Consider the following 12836-nt stretch of genomic DNA (forward strand, 5'->3'; position numbering starts at 1 on the left):
TGTCTCAATATGAGCACACAACCTCTCAAACATGTTATAACATTATGTCTCAATATGAGAAAATAACCTCTCAAACATGTAATTACATCATGTCTAAATATAAGACAACCTCTCAAACATGGAATAACATCATGTCTCACTATGAGAACGCAACCTCTCAAAATGTAATAACGTCATGTGTCATTATACGAACACAACCTCTCAAAATGTAATAACATCATGTCTCAATATGAGAACACAACCTCTCGAACATGTAATACCATCCTGTCTCACTATTAGAACACAACCTCTCAAACATGGAATAACATCATACCTCAATATGAGAACACAACCTCTCAAACATGGAATAACATCATATCTCGATATGAGAAAGCAACCTCTCAAAACGTAACATCATCATGTCTCAATATAAGACAACCTCTCAAACATGTAATTATATCATGTCTCAATATGAGTACACAACCTCTCAAAATTTAGTCGCATCATGTCTCAATATGAGAACACAATAACTAAAATAAAAAACCACTTAAACTTGTAATAACATCATGTCTCAATATGAGCACACAACCTCTCAAACATGTTATAACATTATGTCTCAATATGAGAAAAGAACCTCTCAAACATGTAATTACATCATGTCTCAATATAAGACAACCTCTCAAACATGTAATAACATCATGTCTCACTATGAGAACACAACCTCTCAAAATGTAATAACGTCATGTTTCAATATACGAACACAACCTCTCAAAATGTAATAACATCATGTCTCAATATGAGAACACAACCTCTCAAAATGTAATAACGTCATGTGTCAATATACGAACAGAACCTCTCAAAATGTAATAACTTCATGTTTCACTATGGGAACACAACCTCGCAAAAAAGTAAGATCATCATGTCTCAATATGAGAACACGATAACCAAACAAAACAACCTCTTAAACTTGGAATAACATCATATCTCAATATGAGAACACAACCTCTCAAACATGTAATTACATCATGTCTCGATATGAGAAAGCAACCTCTCAAAATGTAGTCGCATCATGTCTCAATATGAGAACACGATAACTAAAATAAAAAACCACTTAAACTTGTAATAACATCATGTCTCAATATGAGCACACAACCTCTCAAACATATTATAACATTATGTCTCAATATGAGAAAATAACCTCTCAAACATGTAATTACATCATGTCTCAATATAAGACAACCTCTCAAACATGTAATAACATCATGTCTCACTATGAGAACGCAACCTCTCAAAATGTAATAACGTCATGTGTCATTATACGAACACAACCTCTCAAACATGTAATTACATCATGTCTCAATATAAGACAACCTCTCAAACATGTAATTACATCATGTCTCAATATGAGTACACAACCTCTCAAAATGTAACACCATCATGTCTCAATATGAGAACACAACCTCTCAAACATGTAATTACATCATGTCTCACTATGAGGACACAACCTCTCAAAATGTAGTCGCATTATGTCTCATGATGAGAACACAATGTCTCAAAATGTAATAGAATACTGTCTCAATATGAGAACACATACTCTCCAAATGTAATAACGTCATGTGTCAATATGAGAAAGCAACCTCTCAAAATGTAATAACGTCATGTGTCAATATACGAACAGAACCTCTCAAAATGTAATAGCATCATGTCTCAATATGAGATCACAACCTCTCGAACATGTAATACCATCATGTCTCACTATTAGAACACAACCTCTCAAACATGGAATAACATCATATCTCGATATGAGAACACGATAACTAAACTAAACAACCTCTCAAACATGTAATAACATGATGTCTCAATATGAGAACACAACCTCTCAAACACGGAATAACATCATGTCTCAATATGAGAAAGCAACCTCTCAAAATGTAACAACATCATGTCTCAATATGAGAACACAACCTCTGAAACATGTAATACCATCATGTCTCAATATGAGAACACAACCTCTCAAACATGGAATAACATCATGTCTCAATATAAGACAACCTCTCAAACATGTAATAACATCATGTCTCAATATGAGAACACAACCTCTCAAACATGTAATACCATCATGTCTCAATATGAGAACACAACCTCTCAAACATGGAATAACATCATATCTCAATATAAGACAACCTCTCAAACATGTAATAACATCATGTCTCAATATGAGTACACAACCTCTCAAAATGTAACAACATCATGTCTCAATATGAGAACACAACCTCTCAAACATGTAATTACATCATGTCTCACTATGAGAACACAACCTCTCAAAATGTAGTCGCATTATGTCTCATGATGAGAACACAACCTCTCAAAATGTAATAACGTCATGTCTCAATATGAGAACACAACCTCTCAGAATGGACTAAGATCATGTTTCAGTATGGGAACACAACCTCGCAAAAAAGTAAGATCATCATGTCTCAATATGAGAACACGATAACTAAACAAAACAACCTCTTAAACTTGGAATAACATCATATCTCAATATGAGAACACAACCTCTCAAACATGGAATAACATCATATCTCTATATGAGAAAGCAACCTCTCAAAATGTAACATCATCATGTCTTAATATATGACAACCTCTCAAACATGTAATTACATCATGTCTCAATATGAGTACACAACCTCTCAAAATGTAGTCGCATCATGTCTCAATATGAGAACACGATAACTAAAATAAAAAACCACTTAAACTTGTAATAACATCATGTCTCAATATGAGCACACAACCTCTCAAACATGTTATAACATTATGTCTCAATATGAGAAAATAACCTCTCAAACATGTAATTACATCATGTCTCAATATAAGACAACCTCTCAAACATGTAATAACATCATGTCTCACTATGAGAACGCAACCTCTCAAAATGTAATAACGTCATGTTTCAATATACGAACACAACCTCTCAAAATGTAATAACATCATGTCTCAATATGAGAACACAACCTCTCAAAATGTAATAACGTCATGTGTCAATATACGAACAGAACCTCTCAAAATGTAATAACTTCATGTTTCACTATGGGAACACAACCTCGCAAAAAAGTAAGATCATCATGTCTCAATATGAGAACACGATAACTAAACAAAACAACCTCTTAAACTTGGAATAACATCATATCTCAATATGAGAACACAACCTCTCAAAATGTAATAACGTCATGTGTCAATATACGAACAGAACCTCTCAAAATGTAATAGCATCATGTCTCAATATGAGATCACAACCTCTCGAACATGTAATACCATCATGTCTCACTATTAGAACACAACCTCTCAAACATGGAATAACATCATATCTCGATATGAGAACACGATAACTAAACTAAACAACCTCTCAAACATGTAATAACATGATGTCTCAATATGAGAACACAACCTCTCAAACACGGAATAACATCATGTCTCAATATGAGAAAGCAACCTCTCAAAATGTAACAACATCATGTCTCAATATGAGAACACAACCTCTGAAACATGTAATACCATCATGTCTCAATATGAGAACACAACCTCTCAAACATGGAATAACATCATGTCTCAATATAAGACAACCTCTCAAACATGTAATAACATCATGTCTCAATATGAGAACACAACCTCTCAAACATGTAATACCATCATGTCTCAATATGAGAACACAACCTCTCAAACATGGAATAACATCATATCTCAATATAAGACAACCTCTCAAACATGTAATAACATCATGTCTCAATATGAGTACACAACCTCTCAAAATGTAACAACATCATGTCTCAATATGAGAACACAACCTCTCAAACATGTAATTACATCATGTCTCACTATGAGAACACAACCTCTCAAAATGTAGTCGCATTATGTCTCATGATGAGAACACAACCTCTCAAAATGTAATAACGTCATGTCTCAATATGAGAACACAACCTCTCAGAATGGACTAAGATCATGTTTCAGTATGGGAACACAACCTCGCAAAAAAGTAAGATCATCATGTCTCAATATGAGAACACGATAACTAAACAAAACAACCTCTTAAACTTGGAATAACATCATATCTCAATATGAGAACACAACCTCTCAAACATGGAATAACATCATATCTCTATATGAGAAAGCAACCTCTCAAAATGTAACATCATCATGTCTTAATATATGACAACCTCTCAAACATGTAATTACATCATGTCTCAATATGAGTACACAACCTCTCAAAATGTAGTCGCATCATGTCTCAATATGAGAACACGATAACTAAAATAAAAAACCACTTAAACTTGTAATAACATCATGTCTCAATATGAGCACACAACCTCTCAAACATGTTATAACATTATGTCTCAATATGAGAAAATAACCTCTCAAACATGTAATTACATCATGTCTCAATATAAGACAACCTCTCAAACATGTAATAACATCATGTCTCACTATGAGAACGCAACCTCTCAAAATGTAATAACGCCATGTGTCAATATGAGAACACAACCTCTCAAAATGTAATAACGTCATGTGTCAATATACGAACAGAACCTCTCAAAATGTAATAGCATCATGTCTCAATATGAGAACACAACCTCTCAAACATGTAATTACATCATGTCTCACTATGAGGACACAACCTCTCAAAATGTAGTCGCATTATGTCTCATGATGAGAACACAATGTCTCAAAATGTAATAGAATACTGTCTCAATATGAGAACACATACTCTCCAAATGTAATAACGTCATGTGTCAATATGAGAAAGCAACCTCTCAAAATGTAATAACGTCATGTGTCAATATACGAACAGAACCTCTCAAAATGTAATAGCATCATGTCTCAATATGAGATCACAACCTCTCGAACATGTAATACCATCATGTCTCACTATTAGAACACAACCTCTCAAACATGGAATAACATCATATCTCGATATGAGAACACGATAACTAAACTAAACAACCTCTCAAACATGTAATAACATGATGTCTCAATATGAGAACACAACCTCTCAAACACGGAATAACATCATGTCTCAATATGAGAAAGCAACCTCTCAAAATGTAACAACATCATGTCTCAATATGAGAACACAACCTCTGAAACATGTAATACCATCATGTCTCAATATGAGAACACAACCTCTCAAACATGGAATAACATCATGTCTCAATATAAGACAACCTCTCAAACATGTAATAACATCATGTCTCAATATGAGAACACAACCTCTCAAACATGTAATACCATCATGTCTCAATATGAGAACACAACCTCTCAAACATGGAATAACATCATATCTCAATATAAGACAACCTCTCAAACATGTAATAACATCATGTCTCAATATGAGTACACAACCTCTCAAAATGTAACAACATCATGTCTCAATATGAGAACACAACCTCTCAAACATGTAATTACATCATGTCTCACTATGAGAACACAACCTCTCAAAATGTAGTCGCATTATGTCTCATGATGAGAACACAACCTCTCAAAATGTAATAACGTCATGTCTCAATATGAGAACACAACCTCTCAGAATGGACTAAGATCATGTTTCAGTATGGGAACACAACCTCGCAAAAAAGTAAGATCATCATGTCTCAATATGAGAACACGATAACTAAACAAAACAACCTCTTAAACTTGGAATAACATCATATCTCAATATGAGAACACAACCTCTCAAACATGGAATAACATCATATCTCTATATGAGAAAGCAACCTCTCAAAATGTAACATCATCATGTCTTAATATATGACAACCTCTCAAACATGTAATTACATCATGTCTCAATATGAGTACACAACCTCTCAAAATGTAGTCGCATCATGTCTCAATATGAGAACACGATAACTAAAATAAAAAACCACTTAAACTTGTAATAACATCATGTCTCAATATGAGCACACAACCTCTCAAACATGTTATAACATTATGTCTCAATATGAGAAAATAACCTCTCAAACATGTAATTACATCATGTCTCAATATAAGACAACCTCTCAAACATGGAATAACATCATGTCTCACTATGAGAACGCAACCTCTCAAAATGTAATAACGTCATGTGTCATTATACGAACACAACCTCTCAAAATGTAATAACATCATGTCTCAATATGAGAACACAACCTCTCGAACATGTAATACCATCCTGTCTCACTATTAGAACACAACCTCTCAAACATGGAATAACATCATACCTCAATATGAGAACACAACCTCTCAAACATGGAATAACATCATATCTCGATATGAGAAAGCAACCTCTCAAAACGTAACATCATCATGTCTCAATATAAGACAACCTCTCAAACATGTAATTATATCATGTCTCAATATGAGTACACAACCTCTCAAAATTTAGTCGCATCATGTCTCAATATGAGAACACAATAACTAAAATAAAAAACCACTTAAACTTGTAATAACATCATGTCTCAATATGAGCACACAACCTCTCAAACATGTTATAACATTATGTCTCAATATGAGAAAAGAACCTCTCAAACATGTAATTACATCATGTCTCAATATAAGACAACCTCTCAAACATGTAATAACATCATGTCTCACTATGAGAACACAACCTCTCAAAATGTAATAACGTCATGTTTCAATATACGAACACAACCTCTCAAAATGTAATAACATCATGTCTCAATATGAGAACACAACCTCTCAAAATGTAATAACGTCATGTGTCAATATACGAACAGAACCTCTCAAAATGTAATAACTTCATGTTTCACTATGGGAACACAACCTCGCAAAAAAGTAAGATCATCATGTCTCAATATGAGAACACGATAACCAAACAAAACAACCTCTTAAACTTGGAATAACATCATATCTCAATATGAGAACACAACCTCTCAAACATGTAATTACATCATGTCTCGATATGAGAAAGCAACCTCTCAAAATGTAGTCGCATCATGTCTCAATATGAGAACACGATAACTAAAATAAAAAACCACTTAAACTTGTAATAACATCATGTCTCAATATGAGCACACAACCTCTCAAACATATTATAACATTATGTCTCAATATGAGAAAATAACCTCTCAAACATGTAATTACATCATGTCTCAATATAAGACAACCTCTCAAACATGTAATAACATCATGTCTCACTATGAGAACGCAACCTCTCAAAATGTAATAACGTCATGTGTCATTATACGAACACAACCTCTCAAACATGTAATTACATCATGTCTCAATATAAGACAACCTCTCAAACATGTAATTACATCATGTCTCAATATGAGTACACAACCTCTCAAAATGTAACACCATCATGTCTCAATATGAGAACACAACCTCTCAAACATGTAATTACATCATGTCTCACTATGAGGACACAACCTCTCAAAATGTAGTCGCATTATGTCTCATGATGAGAACACAATGTCTCAAAATGTAATAGAATACTGTCTCAATATGAGAACACATACTCTCCAAATGTAATAACGTCATGTGTCAATATGAGAAAGCAACCTCTCAAAATGTAATAACGTCATGTGTCAATATACGAACAGAACCTCTCAAAATGTAATAGCATCATGTCTCAATATGAGATCACAACCTCTCGAACATGTAATACCATCATGTCTCACTATTAGAACACAACCTCTCAAACATGGAATAACATCATATCTCGATATGAGAACACGATAACTAAACTAAACAACCTCTCAAACATGTAATAACATGATGTCTCAATATGAGAACACAACCTCTCAAACACGGAATAACATCATGTCTCAATATGAGAAAGCAACCTCTCAAAATGTAACAACATCATGTCTCAATATGAGAACACAACCTCTGAAACATGTAATACCATCATGTCTCAATATGAGAACACAACCTCTCAAACATGGAATAACATCATGTCTCAATATAAGACAACCTCTCAAACATGTAATAACATCATGTCTCAATATGAGAACACAACCTCTCAAACATGTAATACCATCATGTCTCAATATGAGAACACAACCTCTCAAACATGGAATAACATCATATGTCAATATAAGACAACCTCTCAAACATGTAATAACATCATGTCTCAATATGAGTACACAACCTCTCAAAATGTAACAACATCATGTCTCAATATGAGAACACAACCTCTCAAACATGTAATTACATCATGTCTCACTATGAGAACACAACCTCTCAAAATGTAGTCGCATTATGTCTCATGATGAGAACACAACCTCTCAAAATGTAATAACGTCATGTCTCAATATGAGAACACAACCTCTCAGAATGGACTAAGATCATGTTTCAGTATGGGAACACAACCTCGCAAAAAAGTAAGATCATCATGTCTCAATATGAGAACACGATAACTAAACAAAACAACCTCTTAAACTTGGAATAACATCATATCTCAATATGAGAACACAACCTCTCAAACATGGAATAACATCATATCTCTATATGAGAAAGCAACCTCTCAAAATGTAACATCATCATGTCTTAATATATGACAACCTCTCAAACATGTAATTACATCATGTCTCAATATGAGTACACAACCTCTCAAAATGTAGTCGCATCATGTCTCAATATGAGAACACGATAACTAAAATAAAAAACCACTTAAACTTGTAATAACATCATGTCTCAATATGAGCACACAACCTCTCAAACATGTTATAACATTATGTCTCAATATGAGAAAATAACCTCTCAAACATGTAATTACATCATGTCTCAATATAAGACAACCTCTCAAACATGTAATAACATCATGTCTCACTATGAGAACGCAACCTCTCAAAATGTAATAACGTCATGTGTCATTATACGAACACAACCTCTCAAACATGGAATAACATCATACCTCAATATGAGAACACAACCTCTCAAACATGGAATAACATCATATCTCGATATGAGAAAGCAACCTCTCAAAACGTAACATCATCATGTCTCAATATAAGACAACCTCTCAAACATGTAATTACATCATGTCTCAATATGAGTACACAACCTCTCAAAATGTAGTCGCATCATGTCTCAATATGAGAACACAATAACTAAAATAAAAAACCACTTAAACTTGTAATAACATCATGTCTCAATATGAGCACACAACCTCTCAAACATGTTATAACATTATGTCTCAACATGAGAAAAGAACCTCTCAAACATGTAATTACATCATGTCTCAATATAAGACAACCTCTCAAACATGTAATAACATCATGTCTCACTATGAGAACACAACCTCTCAAAATGTAATAACGTCATGTTTCAATATACGAACACAACCTCTCAAAATGTAATAACATCATGTCTCAATATGAGAACACAACCTCTCAAAATGTAATAACGTCATGTGTCAATATACGAACAGAACCTCTCAAAATGTAATAACTTCATGTTTCACTATGGGAACACAACCTCGCAAAAAAGTAAGATCATCATGTCTCAATATGAGAACACGATAACCAAACAAAACAACCTCTTAAACTTGGAATAACATCATATCTCAATATGAGAACACAACCTCTCAAACATATTATAACATTATGTCTCAATATGAGAAAATAACCTCTCAAACATGTAATTACATCATGTCTCAATATGAGAACACAACCTCTCAAACATGTAATAACATCATGTCTCACTATGAGAACGCAACCTCTCAAAATGTAATAACGTCATGTGTCATTATACGAACACAACCTCTCAAACATGTAATTACATCATGTCTCAATATAAGACAACCTCTCAAACATGTAATTACATCATGTCTCAATATGAGTACACAACCTCTCAAAATGTAACAACATCATGTCTCAATATGAGAACACAACCGCTCAAACATGTAATTACATCATGTCTCACTATGAGGACACAACCTCTCAAAATGTAGTCGCATTACGTCTCATGATGAGAACACAATATCTCAAAATGTAATAGAATAATGTCTCAATATGAGAACACCACCTCTCAAAATGTAATAACGTTCATGTGTCAATATGAGAAAGCACCCTCTCAAAATGTAATAACATCATGTCTCAATATGAGAAAACAACCTCTCAGAATGGAATAAGATCATGTCTCAATTTGAGAACACAACCTCTTAAACTTGGAATAATATCATGTCTCAATATGAGAAAGCAACCTCTCAAAATGTAATAACGTCATGTGTCAATATACGAACACAACCTCTCAAAATGTAATAACATCATGTCTCAATATGAGAACACAACCTCTCAAAATGTAATAACGTCATGTGCCAATATACGAACAGAACCTCTCAAAATGTAATAACATCATGTTTCACTATGGGAACACAACCTCGCAAAAAAGTAAGATCATCATGTCTCAATATGAGAACACGATAACTAAACAAAACAACCTCTTAAACTTGGAAAAACATCATATCTCAATATGAGAACACAACCTCTCAAACATGGAATAACATCATATCTCGATATGAGAAAGCAACCTCTCAAAATGTAACATCATCATGTCTCAATATAAGACAACCTCTCAAACATGTAATTACATCATGTCTCAATATGAGTACACAACCTCTCAAAATGTAGTCGCACCATGTCGCAATATGAGAACACGATAACTAAAATAAAAAACCACTTAAACTTGTAACAACATCATGTCTCAATATGAGCACACAATCTCTCAAACATGTTATAACATTATGTCTCAATATGAGAAAAGAACCTCTCAAACATGTAATTACATCATGTCTCAATATAAGACAACCTCTCAAACATGTAATAACATCATGTCTCACTATGAGAACGCAACCTCTCAAAATGTAATAACGTCATGTGTCATTATACGAACGCAACCTCTCAAAATGTAATAACATCATGTCTCAATATGAGAACACAACCTCTCGAACATGTAATACCATCATGTCTCACTATTAGAACACAACCTCTCAAACATGGAATAACATCATATCTCAATATGAGAACACAACCTCTCAAACATGGAATAACATCATGTCTCAATATGAGAACACGATAACTAAAATAAAAAACCACTTAAACTTGTAATAACATCATGTCTCAATATGAGCACACAACCTCTCAAACATGTTATAACAGTATGTCTCAATATTAGAAAACAACCTCTCAAACATGCAATTACATCATGTCTCAATATGAGAAAGCAACCTCTCAAAATTTAAAACATCATGTCTCAATATGAGAACACATCCTCTCATACATGGAATAACATCATATCTCGATATGAGAAAACAACCTCTCAAACACGTAATTAAATCATGTCTCAATATGAGAAAGCAACCTCTCAAAATGTAATATCATCATGTCTCAATATGAGAAAACAACCTCTCAAAATGTAATAACATCATGTCTCACTATGAGAATACAACCTCTCAACATGTAGTCGCATTACGTCTCAAGATGAGAACACAACCTCTCAAAATGTAATAGCATCATGTTTCACTATGGGAACACAACCTCGCAAAAAAGTAAGATCATCATGTCTCAATATGAGAACACGATAACTAAACAAAACAACCTCTTAAACTTGGAATAACATCATATCTCAATATGAGAACACAACCTCTCAAACATGGAATAACATCATATCTCGATATGAGAAAGCAACCTCTCAAAATGTAACATCATCATGTCTCAATATAAGACAACCTCTCAAACATGTAATTACATCATGTCTCAATATGAGTACACAACCTCTCAAAATGTAGTCGCACCATGTCGCAATATGAGAACACGATAACTAAAATAAAAAACCACTTAAACTTGTAATAACATCATGTCTCAATATGAGCACACAACCTCTCAAACATGTTATAACATTATGTCTCACTATGAGAAAAGAACCTCTCAAACATGTAATTACATCATGTCTCAATATAAGACAACCTCTCAAACATGTAATAACATCATGTCTCACTATGAGAACGCAACCTCTCAAAATGTAATAACGTCATGTGTCATTATACGAACACAACCTCTCAAAATGTAATAACATCATGTCTCAATATGAGAACACAACCTCTCGAACATGTAATACCATCATGTCTCACTATTAGAACACAACCTCTCAAACATGGAATAACATCATATCTCAATATGAGAACACAACCTCTCAAACATGGAATAACATCATATCTCGATATGAGAAAGCAACCTCTCAAAATGTAACATCATCATGTCTCAATATAAGACAACCTCTCAAACATGTAATTACATCATGTCTCAATATGAGTACACAACCTCTCAAAATGTAGTCGCATCATGTCTCAATATGAGAACACAATAACTAAAATAAAAAACCACTTAAACTTGTAATAACATCATGTCTCAATATGAGCACACAACCTCTCAAACATGTTATAACATTATGTCTCAATATGAGAAAAGAACCTCTCAAACATGTAATTACATCATGTCTCAATATAAGACAACCTCTCAAACATGTAATAACATCATGTCTCACTATGAGAGCACAACCTCTCAAAATGTAATAACGTCATGTTTCAATATACGAACACAACCTCTCAAAATGTAATAACATCATGTCTCAATCTGAGAACACAACCTCTCAAAATGTAATAACGTCATGTGTCAATATACGAACAGAACCTCTCAAAATGTAATAACATCATGTTTCACTATGGGAACACAACCTCGCAAAAAAGTAAGATCATCATGTCTCAATATGAGAACACGATAACTAAACAAAACAACCTCTTAAACTTGGAATAACATCATATCTCAATATGAGAACACAACCTCTCAAACATGGAATAACATCAT

This window comes from Lampris incognitus, chromosome 3 (assembly GCF_029633865.1).
Source record: "Lampris incognitus isolate fLamInc1 chromosome 3, fLamInc1.hap2, whole genome shotgun sequence".
NCBI classification, from domain to species: domain Eukaryota; kingdom Metazoa; phylum Chordata; class Actinopteri; order Lampriformes; family Lampridae; genus Lampris; species Lampris incognitus.